Source organism: Silene latifolia, chromosome 3 (assembly GCF_048544455.1).
Source record: "Silene latifolia isolate original U9 population chromosome 3, ASM4854445v1, whole genome shotgun sequence".
Classification (NCBI taxonomy): domain Eukaryota; kingdom Viridiplantae; phylum Streptophyta; class Magnoliopsida; order Caryophyllales; family Caryophyllaceae; genus Silene; species Silene latifolia.
In genome coordinates this window covers 82243893-82254800 of record NC_133528.1, presented here as the reverse complement: position 1 = coordinate 82254800, position 10908 = coordinate 82243893, and the positions used below count along the sequence as shown (strand labels likewise).

The 10908-nt window shown below is 38.6% G+C and overlaps 1 long non-coding RNA gene across 3 annotated transcripts; it reads right to left on the bottom strand.

Moving 5' to 3' along the window:
- Positions 1 to 4377: 4377 nt before the first annotated feature.
- LOC141646153 (uncharacterized) lies at positions 4378 to 8039 on the bottom strand. 3 transcript variants are annotated; one of them, XR_012545384.1, is made up of 3 exons: positions 7551 to 8039; positions 5786 to 6183; positions 4378 to 5241 (listed from the first exon to the last, which is right to left on the bottom strand). It is a non-coding gene; the product is annotated as an uncharacterized LOC141646153 (long non-coding RNA). The 3 variants fall into 3 exon arrangements; XR_012545382.1 differs by lacking the exon at positions 7551 to 8039 and adding an exon at positions 7254 to 7544; XR_012545383.1 differs by lacking the exon at positions 7551 to 8039 and adding an exon at positions 6463 to 7242.
- Between the last annotated feature and the right edge of the window lie 2869 nt (positions 8040 to 10908).

Genomic DNA, 10908 nt, shown 5'->3' with positions numbered 1-10908 from the left:
AGCTGATTTAATTGCGTGTCGTCAAGGTCCGACTGAATCCTTGATGTCATATTATGGCCGAATGATCAAAATATGGGATGATATTATCATGTTTGATCCCCTGCCTACATGTGACTGTAACCCATGCAACTGCAATTGGGTCACAAAAATGGATGCTAGAAGGGAGAAGAAAAGGGCTCGGGATTTTCTCATGGGTCTGGATGCGAGGTTCGACAACGCGCGCTCACAAATTATCGGTATCACCCCTCTTCCTAATTTAGATCTTATATACAATAGACTTTTACAGGAAGAAGGGCTAAGGTCCTTATCTCGTTCTACAACTGAGTCCAACCCCGATGTCATGGCTTTTGCATCTCGTGTCTATAATTCTTCACGACAGTCGGGGGGGGGGGGGGGGGGAACACTTACCAGGGTAGTCGTAATTCTGACCGTAATAATGGGGGAGGACGGGATTCACAGGGGACTCGTTCTGATAATTCCCAATTTAATTCGAATAACCAAAGTGAAAATACTCGACCTTTCTGTCTCGCTTGTAAACGACATGGGCATAAATGGCAAGTGTGTTATCGTGTGACGGGAAAATTTCCCGAATGGTGGGGTGATCGTCCCCGTGACAGAATTTATGTTGACCCCAATGATCCCGACTTGAGTCGAGCAGTATATGTCCCTGATATTCAAGGGCGTGCTGCTTACGAACGGAACCGTCAGACCAATAATAATGGACAGCTTGTACCAAAAGCCCATATGGCGTCAACTATAGGGCATGGTCAGCAGGTACTTAAAGTACCAATTGCTCCTTCAACGTCATCACTACCAGTAATGGACAAAGTGGACTTCAATTCTTTAAATGCTACGGACTTGGCTACTGTTACTCGCTTATGGCAGGAACATCAATCGGCTCAACCTAGTCATGGTAATATTTCTAAATCTCCGTCTTTATCTTGGATTATTGATACCGGCGCGTCTCATCATATGTCAGGTTCCTTATCTCATTTTTCTAATATCCGTTCTATTGTTCCAGTTTCGGTTGGGTTACCAAACGGTGACCTTACTCTCGCTACACAATGTGGCGACATTATTTTATCAAATCGTTTAATTTTAAAAAAATGTTCTTTATGCTGCTAATTTAAGTTGTCACTTGATTTCTGTTTCAAGTTTACTCATGGACGATACTCTTACAATACAATTTTCACACCAACTTTGTCTTATTCAGGACCGTTCCTCGAAGACAGTGATTGGTGCGGGTGAGCAACGTGACGGGCTTTACTATTTAACAGGAATACGGAATGACTTGGCCAAGGCTTGTATGGTGGGATTGGCTGACTCTTCCGAATTGTGGCACCGAAGGTTGGGGCACCCTTCCTCACATGTTTTTCGTTTTTTACCTTTTCTTAATAATAATAATTCTAGCAAACATTTCCATACGAAAACTTGTGACATTTGTCTTCGCGCAAAACAAACGCGTGAACAATTCACTTTAAGCTCGAGTAAAGCTTCTTCTGTTTTTGAGTTAATTCATTGTGATTTATGGGGACCATACTCCCAAAATGCATCATGTGGCTCCACCTATTTTTTAACCATCGTCGACTATTTTTCTCGTTCAACATGGGTCTATCTTTTACGTAACAAAAGTGACACCCAACAAACTTTACTTAATTTTTTTGCTATGGCGGAAAGACAATTTAATAAGAAAATTAAAATCTTACGCAGCGATAATGGAAACGAATTTCGTTGTCTTCTAAAATTTTTTAATCAAAATGGCATTCTTTTTCAGAATTCTAATGTTGATACGCCTCAACAAAATGGGCGGGTTGAACGTAAACATCGACATATTTTAAACGTCGCTCGTGCCCTATTATTTCAAGCAAGCTTACCTTAATTCTTTTGGGGAGAATGTGTCCTTAGTGCGGTCCATCTTATTAATCGCACCCCAACTCCCCTTCTTAACGGGAAAACCCCATACGAGATGTTATTTAATAAACCTCCACCTATGGAGAATCTTCGTATCTTCGGATGTCTTTGTTATGCCAAAACCTTAAATCGTAGTCGAGATAAATTTGCTTCTAAAAGTAGAAAATGTGTTTTCATTGGGTATCCGTTTGCGAAGAAAGGATGGCGTCTCTATGATTTAGACACCGGATCTTACTTCGAGTCTCGAGATGTTGTTTTTATTGAAAATGAATTTCCTTATAAATCTCTCGACATTCACGATACCACCCATACTAGTTCTTTTATTCGTGACACTCTTCAACCCATTGATCAAGCTGTCATAATAAGACAACCCTCACCCGCCACCTCACAGACCACCACGACATCCAGTTCGACCACCACTCCCTCGTCCTCTGACACGTCTAAAAACACTACCCCTCATCCACCCGAAGATACACCATCGGAAACTCCAACCATATTGGGCCGAGGCCATCGTCTCAAAATTCCGAATTCCAATCTCAAAGATTTTGTTCAACCAAAACGAGCCTCCTCTCACGTGCTCACCGCATCAACTCCGTCGTCAGGTACTAAATATCCAATTTCTCATTATGTTGATTATGCTAAATTTTCTCCTAAACACCAAGCTTTCTTATCGGCCGTGACTAAACATCACGAGCCTAGTTCATTTAAAGATGCAGCACAGGTTCCCGAATGGCAACATGCTATGAAACTCGAACTCGATGCTCTTGAAAAGAATCAGACTTGGACTCTAGAGCCAATGCCCGCCAATAAAAAGGCAATAGGCTCCAAATGGGTATACAAGATTAAATACAACGCCGACGGTACAATCGAAAGGTACAAGGCTCGCTTAGTGGTTATGGGAAATCGTCAAGTTGAAGGGGTGGATTACAATGAAACCTTTGCACCCACAATCAAACTTGTCACGGTTCGCACACTCCTAGCTATAGCCGCAGCAAAACAATGGACCCTCCACCAGATGGATGTCCACAATGCTTTCCTTCACGGCGATCTCAACGAAGAAGTTTACATGAAACTTCCCCCGGGACTCAACGCACCTAAAGATGGTTTGGTTTGTCGTCTTCGCAAATCCTTATATGGCCTTCGTCAAGCCCCACGGTGTTGGTACGCTAAGCTCGCTTCCGCATTACTTACATATGGCTTTAAGCAATGCCCGTGTGATCATTCATTATTTTCAATGTCCACGAACAATACGGAGGTACAAGTTCTCGTTTATGTTGACGATCTCGTTATTTGTGGCAACAATAACGAGGTCATCCAAAACTTCAAGGATTATCTAAGTCGATGTTTTCATATGAAGGACCTAGGCCTCCTCCAGTATTTCCTTGGTCTCGAAATCGCAAGAAATAACTCCGGAATTTTTGTGTCTCAACGCAAGTACGCCATTGATATACTTACGGAAACTGGACTACTCGGGGCCAAACCGGCACAAATCGCCATGGATCCAAATCACCAATTAGCCCTTTCCACGGCTCCTATTTTACACGACCCACAACCCTATCGTTGTCTTGTTGGTCGCTTGGTTTATCTTTCCATTACCCGTCCGGAGCTCATATACTCAGTTCATATTCTAGCTCAATTCATGCATGCCCCTACAAAGGACCACTGGGCTGCCGCGCTTCAGGTAGTACGCTATCTTAAACGTTCTCCGGGACAAGGCATTTTACTTCGCTCCGACTCTAATCTTCGTCTCAATGCATATTGTGATTCGGATTATGCCGCATGTCCTACAAGCCGACGCTCTCTCTCGGCCTACATTGTTTTTCTAGGCTCATCTCCCATATCATGGAAGACAAAGAAGCAAACAACTGTCTCTCTGTCATCTAGTGAAGCCGAATAACGCGCCATAGCAAATACAACATGTGAATTAAAATGGCTCAAGAGCTTAATAACCTTCATGGGTATATCTCACGCCGAGCCTATTAATCTACACTGCGACAATCAATCCGCCCTTCACATAGCAAATAATCCGGTCTTTCACGAACGGACAAAACATATTGAGGTTGATTGTCACTTCATACGGGACGAAATACAAAAAGGCACAATCACAACCAAATACGTGCACACAAAATCTCAGCTCGCTGACATATTCACGAAAGCCCTCGGACGCATACCATTTGATGAGCTACTATCCAAGTTGGGCGTTTCAAAACTACACGCTCCAACTTGAGAGGGGGTAATAGCAGCCCATATCCAAATCAGCCCATTGCACTCAAGAGAGTCGTTGGCCTCTCCTTCAATCATGGGATTTGCCATGATTCATTCCTCATATGTAATATATTATAGCTGTTAGTTTGTATTTACCAGAAATAGATAGATTGCTCTTTTGTATAAATAGCTAGTCATACAACCTTGTAAAGCACGATCATTCCTATGCAATATAATCATTCATCATATATTCCAAACTTATCATTAACCTTGCACAACAATCGTAAACCCAAAACATGTCATCTAATTAATATCCTCCTAAATTAAAGATGATTTAACCTGGAAAACAAATAGCCCACATTGCATTAGTAACATTAGAAGAAAAACACAAAATGATTAAGGGCTTGTTTGGGATGGAAGTAATGATTAAGGGAGTAATAGAGATAAAATGAACTAAAAAATGGAGGGAAGGGATGGGGGTTGGAGATAGAAATGGATAGAAATCGGAAAATATAGTTTAATAATCCCTCCATTAAGGGAGTAATTGTTACCCACGTCCCCCTCCAAGTAATAATTACCTCCATATAGAGGTAATAATTCCTCCCTCACCTCCTCTTTCCACCCTCCACAACCACCACAAAGCACCAATCTCCTCTCATTTCTTCTTATTTTAGCTTTTATTACTCCCTTAATAATTACTTTCATTCCAAGCAAGCCCTAAAAAACAAAACGCACATGTCATTTTGATGTTACAATATATAGCAATAGTATTGTCACGAGGAAGAGAAGAGTAAATGTAAACTTAAGGTGAAGGCATGCCGAAAAGTTACGTCATTATCGACTGATGACGGAGTAAAATGAATAAGATCAACCGTCAATATGACTTGACCATGCTAACTTCCTCTTCTCAATCCGTATTTTCCATATATTCTTGAAGCACTTCTTAGTTTCCATTTCATCCAACCTTCAAGATAAGGAGCGTCTTTATGAGCGTAATTACAGGTTAGATTTTTTTGTCCCCTCTCGCTTCATCAATGCTCGTTCTTCACTCACTGTTGATCCTGAACTCTTGATGATGCGGATGTGCAGATCAACGAAAAACTTCAATAGCTCTCAAAAGTCAACCTGTATAATCAAACAAACAAAATTGCATGATATGTACGACTCAAATTCGCATAACTACTTAAATTGTATCATCTGTCACTCATAAATAACAAAATTGAAAAGTAGTTAGTGCGAGAAACAAAGTAAAATAAATGGTAATGGCGACAAAGAAAACAAATTTCAAGATATGAAACAAAAACTTAGATTTCAAACTATGCAAACAAAAGCCAGGAATTCAAACTATCATTCATGTATATATACCACTATACCAGCACATAATTTCATTGATATTTAGAAAAGATTGTAATGTAATGTTATCAGTAATTACTTAGTTAATGAAATGTTATCCGGAGAACTGAAGTCTAAACCTGCCCATTTTACCTTCCGTCTTTATTGTTTATAATGGCGTTTTAAAGAAGGGGAAGTGACATATTTTCGTAATAATTACACATGACATTTAAGAATGTTTACTAATTAGTTAATAATTACACATGACATTTAAGAATGTTTGTGGAGAAATTAACGAAGATGAAAATTGGTTTCAGATATTCCCGTAAAGTGATACCTGTTCTAATTTGACGCCTGCTAGACTTCTGTGTGTTTAGGTTGTGCCATGTCACAATTATTTTTTGTCATGTCACAATTTGTTTTTGCCAGTAAAATGGCTGAAAGGTTTGAGGTACTCGAAAAATGGCTCATTGTCGGAGAGACAGTTGGTTCAATGTCCATGCCATCAAATGCCGGCCTTGCATCCGGAAGATAGTAAATAAGAACAGCATGTTTGCAATTGGTATGTTGAACAACAAATTTTTAAAAATGGCAGAAGAGGACCACCTGCGTTGTCTTCACTCCTCAATACCACCGGCCGCGAGGTGTATGTTGGGGGTGACCAAACTTGAGTCGTTGGAACTTGTCACCTTACGTGGAAGGCCTCTTTTACGATGACCACGCTCCATATCAAAACTGTCGGTTTAAATTTTGTGAAAGAGGTCAGTAGACATGTTAAATAGACCATAATGAAACAAATAATTGGAAATATGCCTAAAATTAGATGTTTAAGGTGCTTCAAAGGTAGTGTCGAGTAAATTTCGCTCCACTTGTTATTTGAACGCTTGTAAACAGATTACAGGGCAAGTGGTCTATTAGGCTGCTCACTTGTGCCAGTTAAAAACGTCTTAACGTAAAACAACCATTAAAGTTCAGAACTTTGTATATCAATGAGGATTGAGGAATGGTTATTACCTGCTTTTGACTCCCGACGTTGGGATGTTGGGTAGTAGTTAAGGTCGATATGATAATGTCACGTGTATTAGTAACTATTTGGAAATGGCTCTTAGAACAAAGGGCCCATTTAATGAGATGCTATACTGATGCAAAAATAAGACCACACATTGACATCTTGAGCTTTAATACAGGTATGACGATGGAGACTTGATAGGCCAAGATAACATCATATGGTGGCCACATGAGCAAAATACAAAGTGCAACGAAAATGCTTTGGAAATATGCACACAGTAACATACAACATGGAGTCGGTAGAATATATGCCATGGTAATAAGTTCCCATATACGGTAACTGGGTGAGATGATATACTGATGCAAAAATATGACCACACGCTTACTTACCATTTCAACCTGTTTTTCGTTTAAATGAACCACCTTTATACTCACTAATGGACTCCTCATCAGTAAAAAGCATATGTGGGAATATAGAAACTAACAACGAAGGTCATATACAAATAGAAACGGAGTGTATTTAATACGAAATTTGACATGCTTCTGAAATCAATCTTCTTAACTCATTACAAATAGACTGATCAAACTCCACATTTTATACCATGGAGATCAATATTGTGAAAATAATCACAGTCACCATTGTGTTTCACTAACCATAGTTTCAACAACTTGCCTAAAATCCGTGGTGACCGACTAATTACAAACACAATAAACAGACCAACATCGATTAGTTGAAAACACAATCAAAAATTTGGGTAATTGATATAGAAATTAATAAGTAAAGAAGTGAAGAGTACCTGAAATCGATTGAATGGAAAAGTAAATGAAAATAAGAGGTGCAGAAGTAAATGGTGGGATTTATTAAGAAATTAAGAAGAGCGGCAGAAGAAGTGAGTTGTCAGCCATTGATGAACAATGGAGAGAGAAACAGGAACTCAGATTATATACTCTATAGAAGTATTTAATCATATTGTATGGGGAAATCATTTTGGGAAGGCAAAGGGATGACAATAATGAGTGCCATCAATGTCGGAGCTAGTAACAGTAAGAAGGGGAACTTGAAAAGGCGCAATAAATTTAAGGCGGAAGCACACCTTTGATTAGTCGGAACGGCCACCAACCCCGCACATAAGTAGCACCAGGCGGTCGTACACCAAGATCATGGGCTGAATAGGATGTAAACCAATAGCTGCGTCGAGAGGGCTCACCGAAGTCACCATCTTCATCAGCTTGGTGGAGGTCAAATTGGGGGAGATGGTAATAACTGTCTCATTTTGACAATGGCACGAAAATTAAGGAATTGAGTTAAAATAATGAAAAGTATTGTATACAGGGTAAGAATATAGGAGTTAAATAATGAAAAGTATTGAATATGATGGTTTAGGGGTGGTAATTAAAGAAAAGAGCCAAGGGTAGGAAAGTAAAAAAACATGTCCAAATATGGCAAATGGGACAGTTATGTGAATAGACGAAAATGGCAAATGGGACAGTTATTCGGAATAGGAGAGAGTATATGTTGATTGTGAGTAGGAGGAGATAGCGAAGTCCATAGGGTGTGGAGGTGGTAACGTGTATTTTTAGTTGCGCAAGGTGGCATTTACAAATGTAAGGTGACATTTAGTCTATGCTTAGGTGGCTTTTAAATCTTACCCTTTTAATAATATTTATAGATTAGAAATTGGTTTAAATTGTAAGTTATAAATTGGTTATAAAACTAATGTCAAATGTTGGAAATTGGTTTAAAATGTTTCTTAGAAATTGTTATGTTAGTTAGAAAAGTTAATATATTAGTAAAATGTTGTAAATTGGTCAAAAATGTTGTAAATTGGTTAAAAATATAAGTTAGAAATTAGTAATATATTAGTAGAATATAAATTGTAAGTTAGAAATGATTATAAACTAATGTCAAATGTTGAAAATTGGTTTAAAATATAATTTACAAATTGTTATGCTAGTTAGAAATTACTAGAATATAAATTGTAAGTTTGAAATCGGTTTAAAATTACTAGCCATTGTTATTATTGTTGATGTTCAAATTATTGTTGGTTTTGATGTTGGCCTAGTACCCGTTCAAGAATTTCTCATTAGGAGCAATTCTTGAATAGTCCCCGTTTTAGGACTGTCTTTGTACGTTTCAAGTCACTTAGGTAGTAAATACGTACTTGTGATTTATTAATGGCGAAAGAGTTTGGTGACGATTCCTGTAATGTTCTCTAAATACGTATGTGGAATAATTATTCATTCTACATTGTGTATTTGGAGAACTGAGCGGAATTGCTGCCGAATTTTTGCCTCATTAATAAATAACAGGTGTGTGTTTACTAGTGACTTGAAACGTACATTGACGGGTCTAGGTTGGAGTGATAAAGACCCAATTCGAAGATGGGGTACTTGTTGACAATAGTTATATATTTGTGTGATAATATTTATTGTGTATTTTTGGTTGTTATTATTCTTGTTTTCCTATTGTTTGTTTATAACATAGGTATATTGAAATGTAGATACATAACATGAAAAAGATTAGAACGACAGTGGATGTATGAAAGATTAGATGAAAAAAGAAACCCAAGGCTTAATTTGCAAAGGGTGTGAGGGAGTTTATTGAATTCGCGGAACAAAGTACCGTGTATAAGGATGTAGGTGAAATGAAGTGTCCATGTAAGAAATGTAAGAACGTAGCTTATAGAGGGAAGAGGGATGTTCTAAGTCATCTTTGCTCGAATGGTTTTGCCGATAATTACTATGTATGGACGCACCACGGTGAGAAGTTGCCTATCCAAGAAAGTACGAGTAGCGTAGTTAGTGGAAATCCTTACCGGAAGATGGTAGAAAATGCATTACGCGATAATATTGAACAAATATTGGAAGATCAACTTAATCCCAATGACCTTAGCGATGAAGAAGTGCGTTATGAAACCCCAAACTCCCAAATTTCTTCCTTCTTTAAAATGCTAGAACAAGCCGAACAACCAGTGTATAAGGGAAGTAATATGAGTTTGTTGCAAGCGGCCGCTAGGTTGGTAACACTCAAATGTGAGAACAACATATCTCTTAGATGCGTTGATGGTTTTATGTCCTTCATTGGTGACATTATTCCAAAGGGTAATCAAATGGCGCGCAATTTTAATGAGATTAAGAAGGTGCTTAAGGGATTGCAACTACCCCATGAGAAAATCGATGCGTGTCCTATTGGATGCATGCTTTTTTGAGAGGAAAATGCTAATCTTGAGGAATGCACAAAGTGTCATGCAACTCAGTATAAGAGTGCAAAGAATTAAAGTGGGAGGCGAATTCCTTGTAAACCACTAACTTATTTCCCGCTTGCACCAATGTTACAACGACTATATGTAACCAAGCACATAGCAGGTGAGATGAGTTGGCACTATAAAAACTCTCGATTAAGAGAAAGTGGGACAATGGCACACCCAAGTGATGGAGAAGCACGGAAACATTTTGATAGAGAGCATCCAGAATTTGCAAGTGAGCCTCGTAATGGGTTGGGTTTGTGTATGGATAGATTTAGCCCTTATGGGCAATTTAGGAAGAATTACTCATGTTGGCCCGTGATTGTCACTCCGTAAAACTTACCTCCTTGGTTATGCATGAAGAGACAATTTATGTTCTTATCTTTGCTCATTCCAGGTCCTAAGAACCCGAAGGCAAATTTGGATGTCTACCTCCAACCGTTAATCAAAGAGTTGAAAGAACTTTGGGAAACTGGCGTGTACGCCTACGATGTCTCTAAGAAACAAAATTTTCAATTAAAGGCTGCATTAATGTGGACGATCAATGATTTCCCTGCATATGGTACGCTTTCCGGTTGATCTACAACTGGGTACCGTGCTTGTCCTTATTGTCAAGAAAAAGACCATAAATCTTTTTGGCTAAAACATAGTGGCAAGGTTTCTTGGTTCGATTGTCACCGTGAGTTCTTGAAACCTGATCATCCTTTCCGCAATAATTATAAGCATCTTTTAAAGAAGACGAAAACCGATAATCACATAGCTACAGCGAAACTAACCGGTGACAAGGTGTGGGATACGGTAAAAGATTTACCAAAAATAGTTGATGATTCTGATCAAGAATTAAAAAGATTGAAAGACAAGAAGGAAGGTTGGTGGAAACAAAGCATATTTTGGGAACTTCCTTACTGAAAAACGTTGTTGATTCGACACAACTTAGATGTTATGCACATTGAGAAAAACGTTTTTGAACAAATTATCAACACAGTGATGAATGTACCAAAGAAAACTACATTTGGACCTAAAGGTAAAGCTGACTATTGAAAATTGCTTTAAACGGCCTACAACATCTAGGTTTGTTTTAACAACTGCTGAAAAGAAGGCTTTGTGTGATTGGGTTTGTTCTTTGAAATTCCCGGATGGTTATGCTTCAGATTTAAGTAGGTGTGTCGATCATGTGAAGTTCACTTTGCATTCGATGAAAATTCAT